Source organism: Heterocephalus glaber, unplaced genomic scaffold, assembly GCF_053883595.1.
Source record: "Heterocephalus glaber isolate CG9 unplaced genomic scaffold, H.glaber_assembly_v1.0 deba00001146, whole genome shotgun sequence".
NCBI lineage: Eukaryota > Metazoa > Chordata > Mammalia > Rodentia > Bathyergidae > Heterocephalus > Heterocephalus glaber.
Window position 1 is genome coordinate 166,170 of NW_028258203.1, and position 21,504 is coordinate 187,673.

General features: G+C 39.1%; 2 pseudogenes across 1 annotated transcript in view; one reads left to right on the forward strand and one right to left on the reverse strand.

The window, feature by feature from the left end:
- LOC106008702 (contactin-associated protein-like 3B) overlaps positions 1–21,504 on the reverse strand; it is a 100,495-nt pseudogene that overhangs the window by 17,341 nt on the left and 61,650 nt on the right. The window lies entirely within an intron of this gene.
- On the forward strand, positions 14,603–16,427 carry LOC101699609 (importin subunit alpha-5 pseudogene; annotated as a pseudogene).

Genomic DNA, 21,504 nt, shown 5'->3' on the forward strand with positions numbered 1-21,504 from the left:
AGGTCGTGAGCCTTAGGGTATACGAATACTTCAGGAAGACAGAAGCTCACTAGGATTTATATGTACTATGAAACTTGGTGACTTGGCTTTTTAAAAAAAGACTCCTAGCCTCAAGACAGGAGATAATGAGACACTTATGTAAACACTATTGGATGTCCTGCAGGTTGAAAATCCTGTTAAAATATGGTGACACCTAAAGTGATTGCTAGCTTTTAATTGAATTTTCAGATTCCCCCAATGTGGTGCAATAGTCATAATAAAACATAGCACCAAAAACAAAAAAATATCTATTAATGGGAGAGTGAGATTTAAAACCATGTATAAGTCCATGTTTAAATTAAAAATTATAATTTAGAACTGAAAAATATTCCAAGTGGAAAATATGCGATGTAAATAATTGTAACGATAATAATTTTCTAAAATTGATTGCTTATAATAGTGTGCAATTTTGATTCTGAACAAGATTCTATATTCCAGTAAGATTTTGACTGTAGCATTCTGTACGTTCTAAACCTTCTCATGATGACAAAGAGCTGCTTTAACTCATTGATGTGGTCATGACCTGCATGATAAGAACAGCCCCTGGAAGTGGTCATGGGAACCTTGGTTTTTCTCTCTAATGGTGTAGGATCTCTCACACAGGTGCTAAGGGGATCATATGAGTGAGGTAGGGCAAAGATATAACACAGAGAAGGAAGGAGGGAATTGGTGCACAGAATATTACTAAGAAAAGGCCTCCAGTCTGAGATTCATTCAGCGGAGCCAACCTCACCAGATTCCTGGTGCAGATGGACCAGTGCAGACCAGACCCCTGGGATAGGAGGAAAGGAATCTCATGACATATTGAGGGTGACCAGGTATCAAAGGAGATTCTTGCTTATCTGATTTAGCAGGGTTCTTGCTGAAAACAGGACTTTTCAAGGAAGTCCATATTGCAGGTGGGCCTGCAATGAATTTAATGAAATGAAAACTCAGGGAAGGGACCAGAGGCAATTATATTCTTCTTTGGCAGAAAATAGTGGGAAGGATCAGGAGCCTGACTAAAGTTTGGTCAAGCAAAGAATTTTTGTCATCTATATGTTTAATAATTTATACATTCAGGAGGGTCATTTTTGTCTATCCGCAAGGACCATAGGAAGTGTCATGTTCAGGGTGATGGTGTAATTGAAGTATCTGTGCTGTTATGGTTTTCATGCATCTTTATATGACCCTCCATTTCTCCAGAAAAATCAGATGTGTTTTTTGTTTGTGCTTCACACAAAACATGCTGAGGCAGATGAGTCACTGTAGTTGTATTTAGATAAATTTGTGATTCAGGGATAATTGGCTCATCAGTGGGATTGTGTGAATTTTTGGACAGTAAAGCATGCCACTGGCCTAAAAATCCAAGTTGAGAAATGTCTTATAATGACTTCGTGTATATTAGACATTCACATCACTGATGATGTAAGAGTTATATAAATAGTATTATGAATCACATAAACTTTCTTATTTATCATCATTTTGAAACAAAAATGTTACAAATTATGCTTAATCTTTAACTTTTACCATGATATGAACATTATATTGCTTACAACCAAAAGGCAACATAATTCTGAGAAATAATGCATATAATCAATAGTCCCTTAATGTAAGATGCAGTGACTTAAGGGTAAACAGTCTCATTGAGACTTTTGAGGTTTTTATAAGAGACAAACTCCCTGAAATTTCCCTCTCCCAGAACCCTAGAGTCTAAAATCCACCCAGTCAAGGGTACTTGCTCTCAGTGCTTGCCAGTTTTGAACTTGGGACTTTGTGGAACTGATCAAAGTATTTGCTGAGAATAACCTGATAGGCACTGAAGCTAAAAATTGACATACTGTGCAGATTTTACCCATTGTACTTTAATGGTGGAACATGCAGAACATCCTCTATAAGTTCTCTTTCAGAATCAGAGCAGGCAGAATGGGCATTTGAAGATAGACACAATGAAATGCATGCTACTTTGAGATGAAATATGCACTTGCAGGGCAGGACCTCTCATGGAATAAATCATCAGCATTGCTTCACTGATAGAAAGAGGTTATTAAGACCACAAGAGTTGTTTTTGCTTTAAGGTTGTGTTGCCTGATATTTTCCAGCTAGATAGATGTTCAATGAAAATGGTCACCTCTTAAATAGATGATAAATATACAGATGTATTTGCATGCTTGAATCAACAGCATTTAGGCTGACAAGGGACAGTGATATATTGTGGATGCAAGAAAGCTGTCAGATGGTATTACAGAACATAAATCAATCATGGGCACAGAATACTCTCAGCAAGATCTGTGGCACAGATGGCAGTACCATGGCATTCATCCTTACTGACTCAGTCTGAAGCATCCTGTTGCTGATGCCTCTTCCCCTAGGATGAGCAGACTCAGGGTCACATGTGCAAAAGTGACCCTTCTAGCAAACAGCTGCTGAGGAATGGGTGCTGACAGCAAATGATGAGATGGTTACTAAGCAGCCTGTTGCATAAGTCAAGTGGAGTGACAACTCTATGCAAAGAAGACACAGCCAAATGTTTCATGCAAATTTTAGGAAAATAGAGGAAATCAAGTGTTTATAAATAATACAAAGAAAGGCTAAACTGGTCTCAGCTTAGTAAATGCTTGGCTAGGAAATTTCAGTTAGAACAGACTCTGTGGACAGGAGTTCAGAAGCCCTGCAGAGGTTGCTGGGAAGCCTCTCCCAGTCTAGCAGGGCTGATGAGACAGGAAGTAGGGGAAACCACAAGTGGTCAGAGCCATCTTGTCTAAACTGCAGTAGGACCTCAAGGGCACACTACTGATGTCATAGAAGCTGCCACCATCTGTAGTCCAGCAGGAAAGGATGAGACATTCATAGGAAGACAAGCCTGCACTTGCTTAAGAGTTTCCCTGTTCTTGAATTTGCATAAGAATCAATACAAGGGGTTTCAGGTGGAGAGAAGATGCTACATCAGCTCTGGCATTCTGAAAGGGACTCTGTGGAATCAACCCCCCCCATACACCCCCAGGATCTGCCTTTAAAACACCCTACTTTGTTCTCACATCCACTGTATTTAAATAATTGTAAGATTTATTTGGACTCTAGAAGGCAAAGATAATTAGTTAAATTTCTCAACATATTAATCCCAACATGTTAATTAAAGTGGATTACATATTAATCATTACAAGCAATTAGATGTACACTGCACACAAAATTTGCAAAGCTCAGAAACCACATCAAGGCATGACAAGAATATCAATATCTTCTGCAACCACACATTTGCATGAAAATAAGTCAAAGCAAAGCTTGCAAGAGGTGGGAGGTTTTCTGGGTGGTAGAATGCTTGACTGGCATCCATAAGGCCCTGGGTTCCTTCCCCAGCACACAAAAATCTTAGGGAAGTGAAGACTAGAGAAAGATGTGAGAGACAAAGAAAATGCAACTTTAAGTTTCTGTGCAATAAATAAACCTGATTTTCGTTCAAATAAAATCAAAACAGAAAAATATTTTTAAGTTGACAAGCTGAAGGAGCCATGCATTATTCATTCAAGAACTACCAAAAATGAGGAAATAAGTGGTATATTGTTTAAGGAAAAGTTCACAAAGTACTAACTGCTTTCTGGTTAAATATTTAGTTTGACTAAATCATCACAAATTATCATCCTATAAAATAGCATGCTTTTAAAAATCATTTTAGCTCATAAAATGTTTTCAACTTCGAAAGTTCCTGTAGAGACAGCACATTCGGAAATGGAATACAGAAGAACAAATAAGATAAAAGAATAAAAGCAACAGGTATATCTATATGAAAGACAATTATAAGAGATATGAATACAATTCTGTCAGTGATTAAGCTTGAAATTTCCAAAAAATTAAGATGTTTATTCTATTACAGAAAGAAAAATATTTATTTTTGTAATTGTAGAAGAAATTTGTGATCTACAGTTTATAGGTGTATTATTTATAAACTAATCTTGTTTCCAATAAAATAGTAACCTTTTATTAATTGGTTTTATTACTTTGATCATTTTTATTGACTCTCATATTCATGCCTCTTGCTGAAAAGCTGTAATGAATCTTTTTTTGGGAAAAGACAGCTGTAAACTGTAAGACCGAGGGCCTTACCAAACGCTCCGAGGAGCTGACTGCAGCGACGAACACCCGGGAAGGAACACACCCGACAAGTTGGAAAGTAAAACAGACCTTTATTAGTCTGGCCAGACAGCACTCCCAAAGCAAAGTAGCTTAGAGAGGCAACTGGCTCAGAGTCCGGGGCTGTTTTTATAGGGGGTTGAGGGGGAGGTTAACATGTAGATTTTAAGAGAAAAGAAACAAGGGTTAGTGGTCGACTGTCACGTACTGATGGTCGGCACACACTCTAATGGTCATGACTGTCATGTACTGATGGTCACGACTGTCACGTACTGATGGTCGGCAGACACACACACACACTAATGGTCACGACTGTCATGTACTGATAGTGGGTCCGGGAACGTCCGATCTCCGGGCAAACAAAGAGTTGAGTAATTTACCTTTAAAACTATATCTGTTACAAATTTTATCTAGCTTCCCAGAACTAACAAGCTTCTTAATCATTAGCTCACATTTAATTGCAGTCAGGGCTACAAGAATTCTAAGATTACAAGGTTTTGTAGTCCCACATAAACAATTTAGAAACACATAAGCAAAAACAAGTTAATGTATTTATTATGCATAAGAAAATGAAAACTCAGATCTTTTAATCTAGGAAGAAAGAAAAGGAAAGAAAACATTAAAATTAAAAACATTTTAAAAATAAAAACATTAAGAAGATGTTGCACTTGATTTATAGATGAAATTTATATATAGATTTATATAAATCTAAATTTATACATAGATTTATATTTATAGTGTAGACATCGAAGTAGAAAATCTGAAGGTCCCAAGAGCAAAGGAAAGAATGTCTGAGCCTGGCGTAGTGTTACTGGCATTTAGGTTCATGTGCTCACCATTGGCCAAATCAAAGGATGCCATATATTTTGGTTAAAAAGAAAAAGAATTTATTCAAAGCTGGCTCTGAGGAGATGGAGGGGCCCATTTGCTCCAAATCACCATCTCTCTGTACAGGTGGGTAGGGGACTTTTGTAGTAAGGAACACAGGGGAGGGGGCACAGAAAGTTCACTCCAGCCATCTTCAGTTCATGTACCCTTCTCAGAGAAAGGAAACCAGGCTCCAGGCCTCCTGGTGTTAGCATCTGCTTGCTCTGTCATTTTTGGGGATCAGAGGAGAGGAAGTGGTGTTAGCTATGTGCTCAGCAGGAGAAGTCTGGAGAAATTTCTTCTTTTTTTTCCCATTTAGTTTATTGGTACATTTTAGGTGTACAATACAGTTACATTCCTCGTTGGGATCTTGTACCTGTGCATGATGTATATTGGTTATTTTTTCCCCATTCCCCTGCCCTCCCTTCACCTCCTCCACCCTTTCCTATTTACAAATACTTTGTTTCCATGTTTTTCCTTTTCTCATATTTTTTCCCCTTCTTTCAGAAATTGATTATTTCTACATGAAAAAAATGTTTTAATTCCATTTTACAGCGCTGATTATACTGAGGCTCAGAGAGAGCCAGAGCAACCAGAAAGAGCTGAAAGCACAGCCCTGTACTTGGCAAATGGTGAGAGCCACTAAGAAGCCTACAAAGGAATTTCACTTTCTTCCCTGAAGTGCAGCCCACTGTGTTGCAACAGCCACAGGAGCTTCATTCTTTTCTAAGAAGCGCAAAGAAAGCTTCATCTTTATCAGTAATAGGGTGTGCAGGTGGTTCCAAGGGCAGCTTCTCTGGACTTGTGTCTCCACCTAAAGAGCTGCAGGTAAGTGCCTCCAGTGCTGAGCCCAGCCCAAGGAGCCAGGTGCCCCAAGCAACACACAGGGTCCAGCGATTTAAATGCCCAGGTGGGAGGAACAGCGGTAAAGAAAGAAGGAAACTACTTTCAAAATACCTATTGTCTATGAGGGACAGGGATGTGAGCTTCCTTCTTTTAGATTAAATTTTCTTATTTTTGTTTTTATTTACACTCTGCCTAAAGAACAATTTCTGATCTCTAGTCTAAAGATGCACATGACAAGTTGTTCATGTAATAACAGTGAGAGATAAGACATATTTTTAAATACTATGGTTTTTATGAGGTGATGTAAGCTGCAGAACAGAAAGTAGTTAGCTGCCCACAGGGTCTGTGAGAACACTCCATTCCACTAGGGAGGGCTCAGGACAGTCACACCCACAGGGGACAAAACCATGCTACTTAACACTCTCTCTCTGTTTGGAAAATGTACACAAAATGCTGGAGTTAATGTCAAAGAAAAATTGCTGTAAACACTTCTAATAGGTACATTTCAAAGACATCATTTAATATATTTAAATAAGATAAAAACTATTCTATCCCATTGATTATTGAATTTTTTAAATGTCACAAAATTTCTTCTTTAAATTGAAACTGGGTACTAGAAACAAAAGTTTGATGACACAGAAGTAAGGCTTACATTTAATCTACACTGTAAACTCTGGGGATTTTCTCCCCTTTAAAATCTCAACTGAGCCTGATGTGGTGGCCCACACCTATAATCCCAGGACTCTGGGAGGCTACAGCAGGATCTCAAGTTTGAGCCTGCTCTGGGCAATTTAGCAATTCAGCAAGACCCTATCTCATAAAATACAAACAGGCTGAGAGTTTAGCTCAGTTCAAAGGCTCTGGATTCAATCCCCAGTACTCTCACATACACACAATCATCCAAGTTGCCAAAAATATGAGGACAAGGTCAGCGGTGGCAATTCTGAAGGTAGAATTCATAAGGAAAACATCAGAGGCATGATAAAATTCAATTAAAAATATATTATTTGGACATTTTGCTTTCTCCACAGTCCTAGCAATGAGTGCCTATGTCTGAGTCTTGTGTTTCTGTTGGGAGTATGTCCAAGTTCCTCAATCTACACTGTAAGGAAGAGAAGGAGAATAATAACTATCAAAGGCTTTTTGTTCAGTTCAATATAAGACAACACTTCCCTCTACTCCCTTATCAAATCCTGAAGTGAGAATACATGCATTTTAAGAAAGATATATTCTCAAGAGATTATAGTAAAATAGAGAAGAAAACAGTACCACAATTTTTTAAGCTGGAAAACAGACTCAAAAAACCAATTCTAGAAGGACCAGGGGAAGTCTGAGGACACTGTCCCCAGAGCTCTGAAAGCTGCCAACCACAGACATGTGCAGAAGCGCAGCTGAATCTGCCCTGCAGACCCGAGAATGCTGTGCACAGCATATGGCCTGACCTGAGTCCAGAGATGCTGCCTCATCACTTTGGCAGACTTGTCTTTGTCCCATCCACACCCAGGCAAGGGACTGCCCAGGACAGGACAGCAGGGGGTGGTCATAGAGGCATCCACTTCAGTCAGTGTCACCTTCCTGAGAAAGTCTATTGGATTAAAAGACCATCTTTGGTGTGAATGAAGTGAAACAAATCTTGGAAATGAAAAATATTAAAAGTAGTTCTTAGAGTGCTGCAGAGTTGGGGACTAGAGAAAATAGGAAAATGCAACCATGCAAAAAAAAATGAAAATGTTGCAAAAACCTTGCAATACAGGTAGCTGTTATTCACCTGACTGGTTTCTTCCTCTCAGATCAGTGATTAACTTGATCTAACTTGCAGACACATGGTCTTCTCAACAGAATTTTTAAATGTTATAGATAAAAGTTCAAGCTGCTATGGATGTTGCCTGCCTCAAATACACCTGTCATGTTGACATTATTTTCATTCATCAGTCTCCTATAATGACAGATATCACTGTGCTAAAATTGATGAGTGGATTAGTAACCTCAATAGGTGACACACTGCTGCAGTGACCTTCCCCTCCCAAACAAGCCCCACCTCTAAGGGTGAGACTTCTGGGGGTCACTTTAGACAGGACTATAATCACACTCGTTTTACAGTTTACCAGCATTCAATTTAAAAATGTATCTCCCTGTTGTGTCTCCTTTTTCCCTGAGATAACTGGAGTTTTGTTTTCTGTGGCTGTAAGGAATCTGAATCTCTCCTCTGTGCCTTCTGATTCCAAAGGTATGTGAACCTTGTGTGAAGTATAGAAAGCCAGTTCTCCCTGCCCCCTGAAACAATAACTGCAAGAAGAGATCAGCAATCTCTCTCAGAACTCACAGGGGAGGGGGTTCTAGGGTCTGACCAGTGGTGCTGCACACCTGTCCAAGCACCACACAGTTAGAATGTTCACTGGAGCAAGAAGACATGCATGGCCATGGGACCTCACCACTCCTGATCCCCACCTTGTTCCTAAATTCTGCCTTTCCTGTTCATTTTATGAGTTACCTAAAGTCCTACCAATTAATTTTTTCATGTTGCTGTGGAGTTATAAGCAATAAACTTGATTTATTGTTGCTCATAAGCAATAAACCTGATTTTTGCCGATAGTTTGTAGTTAGGATGACTTCATCCACTTGGATCAATTACAATTGCTTTGGTAACATTATTATTGTGTCCTTGAACGTGCAATGTAATGAATGAATCCTGATTTCTGTAGGGTCAAAATTGTCTTGTTCGAAGTCATGTAACTAACAAGGGTCACAATCAAGACTTGGATTCAGGTGTGCCAGCTTCAAATTTTAAATTGTCCTCTGAATTTACATGCACAAAAATGGCACAGGTGGGAACAGTTCCAGCAGGATTTATCCTTTCTCCTTTACAGTATGATTATTAATGTCCTCCTTTTTGTGATACGGTCCCACCATGTAGTCCAAGCTGGCCTTGAACTCAAAACCATCTTCCTTCCTCAGCCTCCAGAGTGCTGGAATGACAGGAGGTGCCACTATGTCTGGCTCATTAATGTCTACATTTAAATAAAAACAAGTCAAAGAAGCTCAATCTTTCACATTGTCTTTCAGACTAAACTATATGAGCCTAACGCTTTATAGCAATGATTCAAAAATATAGCACAACAGGGTCTGAATAATTATTTTTGTAGCTACTGTAAATACAGATGTAGGTAAGCAATGGAGCCAAGCTGTTTTCTGGATTTAAAAAAAGGTCTAATGTATAATTTGAGTTTTATTCTTATTGTAGCCACCCTAGTTGATTTTACTTACCCTGAAAATTTGTCTGTCTCTAGGAAAGTTTTGTTCTCTTGAGTTGGTCAATGACCTTTCTAAAAACTACTCTGAATTGCAGTCAAATTTAATGTCAATTTACATGTTAAGGGACCTTCAGTAGGTAGCCTCCAAGACACACATCCCCACCATCTGGAACTCACCTTTGTGTAACCCCCTCCCCTCAAGCGTAAGCCAGCTAGCCTGACGCACTTCTAAAGATGGAGTTCTTCCAAAGTGACAGGCGGCACCTTCTGATATTCTGTTATAAAAAGCCCAAGGCCTGTCCTGGGCCACCTCTCTGTCCTGGGGGTGGGCATGCAGCTGCAGGCTATGATTCCCTGAGCAGTCCTGTGGTAAGTGAGCTGGGAAGAGGTCTTCTGAGGCTGGCCAGCAGCCAGAGAGAGAGCCAGCCCAGCTCACTCAGCCCTGTGAGTCCCTGAGCTAAGAGCACCTGAACTGCAGTTGCAGGACAGCTGAAGCCAGAGGATCCAGCTGAATCAGATGCACTGAGCCACAGAAGTGGGAGAGAACAAGGGCTCTGGTTTTCAGCTACTAAATTTCAGGGTAACTTATTGTACAGCAATAACTACCTAATGCAGAGATTGAAGCACAATTAGCTGCCCTGCTTCAGATTTTCTCAGGACTTTAGGATTATCATGTCACTGCATCACGGACTTTACATCTTGGTGTTAACTCTTTATTAAAAACTAAGATTTTAAATATAGGCAAGGACAGAAAAGTAAAACTAATCTATATGTCACAGTAAGAGATTAAGTCATGTAGACAAAAATATCAATAACAAATGGGTCATAGGAAAAATAGAGATTCCAAGCTAGAACTTAGGGTATCCACTGCCCACCATTGAATTTAGTCACTATTCTGAAAATCGTAAAAACAGAACAAAACAAAATAAAATGAATACTCTGCTTTGTTCAGGGGTCACTTACATAAAAGGTTCAATTTTTTTCTTGATTAATATGTTTTCAGTAAATGATGTTTACATTGATCTTAGGGAGTAAGTACATGCATTTAATATACCTTAATTCTTTTTATTTCCCATCTCCTCCCCACCACTTCTATCTATAGATCCTCTTCCTATTTCCAAAGGATCTATCTCCCTGTTTCTTCTTGTCTATCTTTTATTTTGTTTTTCTTTAATTATTTATACTTTGGGTTTCTAGTACAAGAGAAATTATGTGATATTTAAGCTTGTGCATCTGATTTACTTCACGTAACATTATGGTCTTAAGGTGCACTTATTTTCCTACAAATGACTCAAATTTATCCCTCTTTATGACAGAGTAGTCACTCTCCATTATGAATAACTACCACATTTTCTTTATCCTTTCTTCTGTTGATAGACATAGAGTCCAGTTCCAAGATTTAGCTATTATGAGTTGTGCTGTTACAAACATGGGTATGGATAGATCACTGTAAGATGTTGACTTTCACTCTTGGGAAGATAACTACCAGGGGAATATTTTAAAAGTTAATACAAGAAAAGAGCTGGAGACAAGGGATGAAAGAGCCTAGAGAGACCTGCTGGCAGAAGGCAGCAGCCTTCAAAAGACAAGAGCTACAGGAGGACCCTCCCCAGTCTCCTTGCCTCCCAGTGCCCTTCAGGGGTTCCTGGATTTGGCATCACCCTGTGAAGGGTGAAGCCTAGCCAATTCTTGAGATGCCTTCAAGCCATCTTTTCTATTGGCCTGATGAATAGTAGTTGGCTTATTTTTATTGCTAATGTTTCAGCAATCATACTCTTATTTTGCCCCAACTTTGCAGGCTTCCTTTCTGACAAAACTGAAAATTATTCACATCTTTCAGTTCATTTGTTTCTCATTGTCACTGTAAAATTGGCTAAAAGCAGCTAGAAATACTCATGCCACAGCCTAAACATTGAGCAGCCTTGAAATTTTCTGGGCCAGATTAATTAATCCATCACCCTTAAAATCAGTCTCCTGCAAAGTCTCAAGACCTGGGCAAAATGTACACAAATTTTCTGCCAGAGTATAACCCACATGGCTTCTACAGCTCTCAGCTCTTATCCCCAGCTGAAACCTCCTGTACCTGTCCTTTACTGTCCACATTCCAATTAGCATTTTGGTTTTCTGAATTCCAACTAGAATCACCCATCAAACTTTATTTACAGCTTTCTCAGGCTTCTCTAGCATACATCTCAAAATATTTTAAAATTCTTCCTACCATCAACTTCTAAAGTCTCCTAAACCACATTGTTAGGTACAGTCATGGCAACTCTGGTGCCAGTTTTCTGTACCATTTTCCTTCTTGTTACTGGGATAAAATACCCAACACCCACCACTTAAAGGAATAGAGGTTGATTTTGGCTCACAGTTTCAGTGGGTTCAGTTTATGCCTGGTTGGCTCTGAGACACAAATGTCATGGTCCAATTGCATGGCAGAGGAAAGCCTCTCATCCCATGGCATCCAGGAATCAAGAGAGAGAGGAGGAGATGAGAAGAATACATTCTTTCTGGTCACACACCCAGTGACCTACCTCCAAGCAGCTCCCACCTCCAACTGCACATTCAGCTACTGAACTCATCAGTGGATAAATCCACTGTAAGATATGGTGCCTCTATGATTCTGTTATATTTGAAACACATGAAACTTCTGGAGGACATTTTAGATCTCAGTCATAACAATAAATATGAACATGTTTTAATTTTTTCTTCTCACAATAATTAAATATTGGCTTTCTTGATATTTGCATTCAGGGATTCAAATTTATTACTCAAGCTAAATTTTTATATATTGCAATGTTTCCCACGGCCATGAGATTTTTTAATCTTTCATGACTAGCACTTTCACTAATATAGAGTCCAAGTATTTTATGACTTTATTAAATTTACCCAAATTACATATATTTATTTCTATATTTCACATTAAATACCTTACAGGAGCTCAGTGTCTAGGATAGCTCTGTGAATCCACCAGCAGACAAATATGATATTCATTTGATCTCTCCATGCTTCAGTTTTAATCAAGGCAAAATATAGAAGTCTTCATTGAAGGTAATTACATTAAGGACTCAAAATATTTCTACCACATCCCTGTGGAATATCAATTTACTTTTACATTATAAGATGCCAGTGTATTTCTTAAACCCATGATTTTCAAAGGAAAATACAACAGCTATACTTTCAAGAATTGACATTTCTGGCATTCTCAGTCTTGAAAAAGGAGAAGTCCAGCTGATGAAATAATCACTGTTGGAGGGGAAACAGACATTTTCCCAGAATAAAAACTTTATGAGAGATATTTCTCCACAGCAAAATTCTTCAAGAAGCTGGGGACTACAGACCTAACTTGTCTGCCTACATAAATAAATCAGTTCTCAAGAGGAAGCTCTCCACCTCTATACTGAAGAGCATGTGGCTTTTGTTTGCTTATTTGTTCTCATTGTCAGGGAGTGAAGGTCACACAGATAACTGGCTTCCGAACTTGCTGTGGACAAGTCGGTCAAGGGGAAGATGTCAGAAGAGACTCAGACACCACCTGCCTACATAGAATATGTCATTAAATGCATTTCCTAATGAAAATAGGGCCCTTTAGTACAATTTGTTTATCAGATAAATTACAGAGATGGAAGCGGAAAAGATATTATAGTTAACATGTTCCTATTTCCTGTCTCTAGTAACATTAATTTTCCTAAATAGCTATGTTCCAGAGTAGCTTATGTCACTGAAATATTTGATATTTATATATTCAATTGCTTTAAATCTCACTCCTTAGCTGCTTTCTTCTTATCTCAGCATTTATAGTGTCTGCTCTTTTTATAACAATGTAGGTCCATATGGTACCCAAGTATCTTTTAAATATTTTGTTATTTATACTTTATATTTAGGAACAAAAGCAAAGTGATGAAAATTTGACAAAATCAAGTCAGATATGTAAACAAAATATGATAGGACCTAGACTAAAATGGTAATAAATTAATTTGTCTTTTGATTTTCTAGGATTCAATGCCAATAGGAGTTACAGCCACACTTCCCTGATGATTGCACACAACAGGATCAGCACAGGAGAAAGATATTCTCATCGTGATCTCAGATAGGTCCACATTGGAACCTCACAGAATGGACCTGAGTATGATATTGAACAATATTCTAAATAATCAGGTGCATTTCAAAAGGGTGCTTCTTGAAACAACCCTCTAAATTAGGGAATGGGCACAAGAGCAAGTGAGTTTCCAAAAAAGCTAGTAAAACCTAGTCCCTGCTCAGGCCAAAATAATGTGGCTCATATTTCATGTCTATCTTTCACCCATTTCATAGGAAAATAAATTGGCAGATCCAAAGCAATGTGTAAATTTTATATCCATGAGATTGTCTTTAACAATCATTTTTTCAATCAAATTTAATTTTGCTCGAAAGCAAGAGTGAATTCTCAGCTTGGTGCTCAGCAAGACTGCGGAGTACTGGCACTCGCCCTCCACTGTGGGAAGAGACTCACTCACCTCACCAGTGGCCAAGCACATGGAAGGACAGTGTGCTTTCCTGAGAGATGGTGACAAGACTCAGGCTTGTGCATGCCAAACTCTTGAGGTGAGAGCCAAGGTCTCCAAAAAGCAATGACAGATCTGCTGAGGCCCTGAGGTACATGGAGCACTGCAGCACTCCTATGCATGCTGCACAATCCTGCCAGTGTCAGTCCAATAAGATGGTGTTACAGTTTGTGTGCAGATGTCCCCACCCCCCCAAGCCTCATGCAATCATAGGCTTTTTCAGAGGTGGCTAAATCTAGAGTGTGTGATGCTGGGATTAAGGGTGTATGAATACTAAATTAGTCCACTGATTAGTTTGGCACCACCCTGATCCCCATTGTTTGGATAAGGAAAGGGGCAGAAAGATGCTGTTAAGGTTCCCTTGCTGCTTTCGCTACGTGTAGGTGCCGTGAACTGTTTCTCCTTTGCGTTGCCCCTCTGCCATGCGCCACTCTCTTTGGAGTCAGCTGATTACATGCTGAAACCTCTACAAACTGAGCTAAATAAACTCTTTCCCCTTTAACTTTGGGTGTCTGGTATTTTGTCTCAGCAGTGAGAGAAAAATAACTAAGACATATGGGTATGAATTCAGCTCTAAAAACGTGTATAAAGCTTTCCACAAAATCATTTTGAATCAATTAAAATTACTGGTTTGTCCAGAATTAAATGAAGGTAAAATACTGCCTATGAGGGCCAGGGATTTAGCTCAGTGGTTCCGCCACCTGCCTCGCAAGCCCAAGGTCCCAAGTTCGATCCCCAGTACAGAAAAAAGTGCCTATCATCGCTTCTCAGCCTTTTGGCTAATATCAAGTGTAAAAAAAATGCCTATGAACATCTAGATTTCAGGCAGCCTCTGCAGCAGGTGACAAAAGAGTGTGCGCATGCACGCAGGCTGGCCCCCACGCACAGGCGCAGTGTGCAAGTCGGCTGAGCTGACTCTAGAGTGTGGTGTGTGGCAGTGGAGAGAGGCCTGGTGAGCACCGCAGAGGACCAGCTCTGGGAAGTTGTGCACGGGTGAGGTACAGCAGGCCAGCGAGTGAGCGAGCACCTCCCCTAGCAGTGGTACCCAGATCTGTTGCCTAGAGCTGAAATCATGACCAACCCAGGAAAAGAGAACTTCAGCCCGAAAAGTTACAAGAACAAGTCTCTAAATCCGGATGAGATGCGTGGAAGGAGGGAGGAAGAAGGATTGCAGCTATCAAAGCAGAAAAGGGAGGACCAGTTATTCAAGCGAAGAAATGTTGATACCGTAGGAGAAGAAACAGAATAAGAAGTTATGTCAGATGGTGGCTTTCATGAGGCCCAGATCAATAACATGGAGGTGGCACAGGTGGTGTTATGACAATCATGTTCTGACATGATTGAGATGATATTTTCTAAAAGCCCAGAGCAACAGCTTTCTGCAACACAGAAATTCAGAGAACTACTTTTAAAAGAACCTAACCCTCCCATTGATGAAGTTATCAGCACAGAAGGAGTTGTGGCCAGGTTTGTTGAATTCCTCAAACAAAAAGAGAATTGTACACTGCCGTTTGAATCAGCTTGGGTACTGACAAATATTGCTTCAGGAAATTCTCTTCGGACCTGGATTGTGATTCAGGCAGGAGCAGTGCCCATCTTCATAGAATTGCTTAGCTCAGAGTTTGAAGATGTCCAGGAACAGGCAGACTGGGCTCTGGATAACACTGCTGGAGATAGTACCATGTGCAGGGACTATGTCTTAGACTGCAATATCCTTCCTCCTCTTTTGCAGTTATTTTCAAAGCAAAACTGCTTGACCATGACCCTGAATGCAGTATGGGCTTTATCTAATCTCTGTAGAGAGAAACATCCACCTCCAGAATTTGCAAAGGTTTCCCCTTGTCTGAATGTGCTTTCCTGGTTTGCTTTTTATCAACAACACTGATGTATTGGCTGATGCCTGCTGGGCCCTCTTGTATCTATCAGATGGACCCAGTGATAAAATTCAAGCAGTCATTGATGCAGGAATATGTAGGAGACTTGTGGAGCTGCTGATGCATAATGATTATAAAGTGGTTTCTCCTGCTTTGCCAGCTGTGGGAAACATTGTCATGGGATGATATTCAGACACAGGTAATTTGGAATTGCTCAGCTCTTCAGAGTTTATTGCATTTGCTGAGTAGTCCTAAAGAATCTATCAGAAAGGAAGGATGTTGGACAATATCCAGTATCACAGCTGGAAATAGGGCACAGATCCACAATGTGATAGATGCGAACATTTTCCCAGCCCTCATTAGTATATTACAAACTGCTGAGTTTTGAACAAGAAAAGAAGCTGCTTGGGCCATCACAAATGCAACTTCTGGAAGATCAGCTGAACAGATTAAGTACCTAGTAGAACTGGGTTGTATCAAGCTCCTTTGTGATCTCACTGTCATGGACCCTAAGATTGCACAGGTTGCCTTAAATACCTTAGAAAATATCCTGAGGCTTGGGGAACAAGAAGCCAAAAAGAATGGCACTGGCATTAACCCTTACTGTGCTTTGATTGAAGAAGCTTATGGTCTGGATAAAATTGAGTTCCTACATAGTCATGAAAACTAGGAGATCTACCAGAAGGCCTTTGATCTTATTGAGCACTATTTTGGGACCCAAGATGAAGACAGCAATATTGCTCCCCAGGTTGACCTTAGCCAGCAGCAGCAGTACATCTTCCAGCAGTGTGAGGCTCCTATGGAAGGTTTCCAGCTTTGAAGCAACACTCTGCTTTCATGTTCCTGTGTCAGCCAGGCTACTCAGTAATGAGTTCTCTTGTGGAGCCCACAGTCCTCATGGAGCTAACTTCTCACATGTTTTCCACAATACTGTTTGCACTCATTTGCTTGCCTTGTGCACCTGCTCTCTTACACATCTGGAAAACCTCTGGCTCTCTCTGGTGGAATACCTTGTAATAAAAGGGTAACCAGACTGGCCCACTCTTACAGAAGAATCCTTAGGCTTTGGAGAACTGCCCTTACATTAGAGTCATGGGAATGTACACTAAAGTGGCTCCCTTTTTTGTGGGGGAAAAAAGAGGACTCCTCCTCATTCCCTTTAAAGTGAGGAAAAAAATGCTGACATTAAAAGATAAAACTAAACCTTCAAAATAAACAAAGAAAGAAAATCTAGATTTCAGAGATCCTAAAACATTGTGTGTGTGTACACATATAAAAGAAATTGAGAAAGCACACACAAGACTAAATGTAAACAGGTGCCTCATATCTAAAATAACAAAGTGAAAAATGCATCAATGGATATAAAGTATAAAATAGTAGAATCAATAGTAAAATGTCTTGAACATGAAAAAACATTACTTTATGATAAAGGTCTTCATTTTTCCTGTTTTTCTAGAGAAAATTGAAATTTGTGCCTACTTTGGTCTTCTCTGCAACTTTCATCTAGATGCAATTAGGACTGGGCAAGGTCAGTTAGGGGCCTATGAACTTGCCATCGTACACAAATATTTCACTCACCCAAATCAAAAGTGTGCTTGATTGAACTAATGTCTTCAGATTTATGATTATGTAATGATAGATTTTAGGACTTTATTTAAACTCAAAGGATATTTCAATAAAGTTCTTGTTTCCTTTAAATAATTATAAATAGCCTCAAACATTCCTATTGCCTACCATGTTAGGATACAATTAACGATCACTCTTAAAATTCAGAAGGTCACAGGAATCCTTAGCTTAAATTCTTTTAATCTTGGTAGAATCTCAGATTGAGAAGCTGAGTTTTGGTGATTGTTCTATAATTTGCATAATTTGTGATATATGCTTAATTTTACATTGTTCTTTTGGAGGTGAACAGCATTGGTTTGTTGTTCTTCATACATTAATAAAAGACAAAAGCTCCCCATGTCATGCATTGTCTGAACCCCTTTGCCTCTGCTTTTCTTGACTTATTTCAGAAAACACCTTTTATCTGTGGTTCAAACAGTGAGTCTTTGATGGATGTGGGGCTCATACAGGATCTGGGCTAACCAAAAATTGTTTTTCCTTTCACGGGCAGTCAGCTCCATCAGAACATTGACTATGTCTATCACTGTTATCATTTCATCCCAGGAGCTAAGGCAAACTAGCTAAGCAATAGTTTAGCTAGTATAGTTAGCTAGTTTAGCTATAGTATTCCCAACAGTTGGGAAAAGAGAGAGAGAAAGAGAGAGAAAAAGAAAGACAATTCTTGAGGTGTCTACTAAAATTTAGCTATTTAGTTCATAGACCTAAGCACATTACTAAATAGTGTTTCTACCCCCCCCCAATTGTAATGACTTACAAATTCACATCTGATATTTCAGAGAAATTATTGCAAATGCAGATTTGGAGCCTAAGTCCCTCCAGATTTTAAGAGCACAAATGATTCTGAGGCTGAAACTCTTGTCAAATATGAAATCCCTGTTTTCTATTTGCCAAACACAAGAAGAAACAAACTGTCTGAAATAAAGAATTCCAGATCATGTCAATCTACTGTTTCCAGGGAATATGTAATGATTGGTTTTAAGCCTCACAACATGTGAATTATGGTGACTGTTTTGGAGAAATGGTACTCTCCATTGTTTGAAATAACTTGAGTCTTGAGGAAAAGCATTTTTTTTCAATTTTATTGGTACATTTTAGGTATACAATATAATGCCATTCATCATTGGAAATTTGCACCTTTACATAATCTCTCTTGGTTCTTATTTTGCCCCCTTCCCTTGCCCTCCCTTCAACCCCTCCATCCCTCCCTATTTACAAAGACTTTCTTTCCATTTTTTCATTTTCTCCTATTAATTCCATTCCCTTCTTTCCTTTCCCTTTCTCCTCCCACTTCCCCTTCCTCTTTGCCCCTTTTCTTCCTATTTCACATTATCTGTTATACCTTTTGGTCCTTATTTACACTTTCAGTTTCTCACACTAGAGAAACTATTGTGTATTTACACTTGTGCCCTATTTATTTCACTTAAGAGTATGGCCTCAATATGAATTCATGCATCTATATATGTCTCTAATTTCTCATTTTTATTGCTGAGTAGTACTCCATTATATTAAAAAATCACATTTTCTTTATCCAGTCTCCAGTTGATGGGCAATTGGGTGCTTCCAAGTTTTAGCTATTACAAATTGTGCTACTATGAACATGGGTGCACATATATCACTGTGGTATGATTCTTTTAATTCTAATTCTTTGGGGAAGATACCCAGCAGGGGAATAGCTGGGTCAAATGGGACTTCCAGTCCTAGTTCTTTGAGGTATCTCCATACTGATTGGCACAGTGCTTGCACCAGTCTACACTCTCACCAGCAGTGGAGCAGGGTTCCTCTTTCCCCACAGCCCTGCCTGCCACTGCTGAATTTGTTATTGGTTGATTTCATGATAGCAGCCATTCTTTCTGGAGTGAGGTGGAATCTCACCTTTTTTTCATTTGCATCTCTCAAATGACCAGTGATGTTGAACAGTTTTTCATAGGTTTATTTGCCATTTCTCCTTCTTTGTCTGAGAAATGACTGTTCATTTCAGATGCCCATTTTTGGATTGGGTCTTTAAATTTGGGAGGTCTGATATTTTTTAAGTTCTTTATAGATTTGAGATAGTAGACCTTTGTCTGAGGAACAGTAGGTGAAGATTTTTTTCCCACATTGTAGGTTGTCTCTTCACACTGCCGGTGGTTCCTCTTGCTGTGCAGAAGCTTTTTAATAGGAAGAGGTCCCTCTTGTTGATTGTTTATGAGAGTTCACAGGTAACTGAGGTTTTCTTCATAAAAGCTTCTCCTACACCAATGTCTTCAAGAGTTCTACCTAACCTCTGTTCCAGCCAATTAAGAGTTTCTGCTTTAATATTTAGATCTTTAATCCATTTGATTTTAGTTTAGTGCATGCTGAGATATATAGGGCTAGTTTTAATCTTTGGCGAGTTGAAACCAAATTTTTCCAGCACAATTTATTAAAGAGGCTATCTTTCCTCCAGTGAGGGTGCTTGGCTCCTTTGTTGAAGATGAGGTGGCTGAGTGTGTCTGGAGTTGTTTCTGCATCTTCTAATCTGTTCCACTGGTCCTCAGCTCTGTTTCTTTGTCAATACCATGCTGTTTTTATCACAGTAGCTTTGTAGTATAGTTTCAAGTTGTGCACTGTGATATCCTCTGCCATATCTCTGTTGCCTAGGATTGCTTTTGCTATTCTAGGTCTCTTCTTGTTCCAAATGAATTTTTGGATTATTTTCTCAAGGTCTGTGAAGTATGCTGCTGGGATTCCGGTTGGGATTGCATTGAATCCATATAGCCATTTTGGAAATATGGCCATTTTCACTATGTTGATCCTTCCTACCCAGGAGCAGGGGATGTCGTTTAATTTTCTGATATCATCTTCCATTTCTCTTTTTAGCATGCTATAATTTTCAGAGACGAGGTCTTTGATTTCATTAGACTAATTCCTAGGTATTTCAGTTTTTTTGGATGCTATTGTGAAAGGAATTGTTTGTCCTATTTCTCTCTCAGTGATCTGTTCTTTGCATAGAGGAAAGCTATTAATTTTAGCGTGTTGAGCATGTATCCAGCTACACTACTGAATTTGGTTATTAAGTCTAGAAGACTTTTGGTGGAGTTCTTGGGGTCTTCTATATAGAGTATCATGTCATCTGCAAATAATGACAATTTGACTTCTTCATTACTTATCTTTATTCCTTTTATTTCTTTCTCTTGTCTAATTGCATGGCTAATGTTTCCAAAACTATATTGAACAGGAGTGGTGATAGTGGACATCCTTATCTTGTTCCTGATTTTAGTGTGAAGGATTTCAGTGTTTGTCCATTTAGTATCATATTGGCTGTTGGATTTTCATAGGTGGCTTTTATCAGATTGAGGTAGAGACCATCTATTCCAATTTTCTTTAGGGTTTTTATCATAAATGCATGTTGGATTTTGTCAAGTGCTTTTTCTGCATCTATGGAGATGATCATATGGTTTTTGTCCTTGGGTCTACTGATAGAGTGTATTACATTGATTGATTTGCGTATGTTGAACCATTCCTGCATCCCTGGAATGAATCCCACTTGGTCAGGGTATATGATCTTCTTGATGATCCTTGGCATTCTATTTGCCAGTACCTTATTAGGGATTTTTGCATCTATGAGATTGGCCTATAGTTCTCCTTTTCGGTTGGGTCTTTCTCTGCTTTAAGGAACAAGGTGATGCTTGCTTCCAGGAATGAATTTGGGAGTATTGCTTCCCTTTCAATTTCATTGAAGAGTTTATACAGTAGTGGCAGCAGTTCCTCTCTAAATGTCTTGTAGAATTCAGCAGTGAAACCATCAGGACCTGGGCTTTTCTTAGTTGGTACATTTTCAATTTCATTGGTTGATATTGGGTTGTTCAGAATTTTTAGGTCTTCTTCGTTCAACTTTGGTAATTCATATGTATGTAGGAATCTGTCCTTTACTTCTGTGTTTTCCATCTTATTGGCATATAGGTTCTTGAAGTAGGTATTGATGATCCTCTGGATTTCTCCTGGGTCTGTTGTAATTTCACCCTTTTCTTTCATAATTGCACGGATTTGGGCCTTTTCTTTCTTTTTTCTGATAAGGTTGGCTAAGGGTTTGTCAATTTTGTTTAATCTTTCAAAGAACCAACTCTTGGCTTCATTGATTTTTTTTGCATCATTCTCTTAGTCTTCATTGAATTGATTTGTGTTCTGATCTTTATAATTTCCTCCCTTGTATGAGCTTTGGGTTTGTCATGGTCTTCTCTTTCTAGAAGCTTGAGGTTGAGCATCAGGTTGTTTAATTGGGCTTGTTCTGTTTTCCTAATATGGGTATTCACTGGTATGAATTTCCCTCATAAAACTGCTTTCATGTGTCCCATAGATTCCTGTATGTTGCATTATCAGTGTCGTTTAATTGTA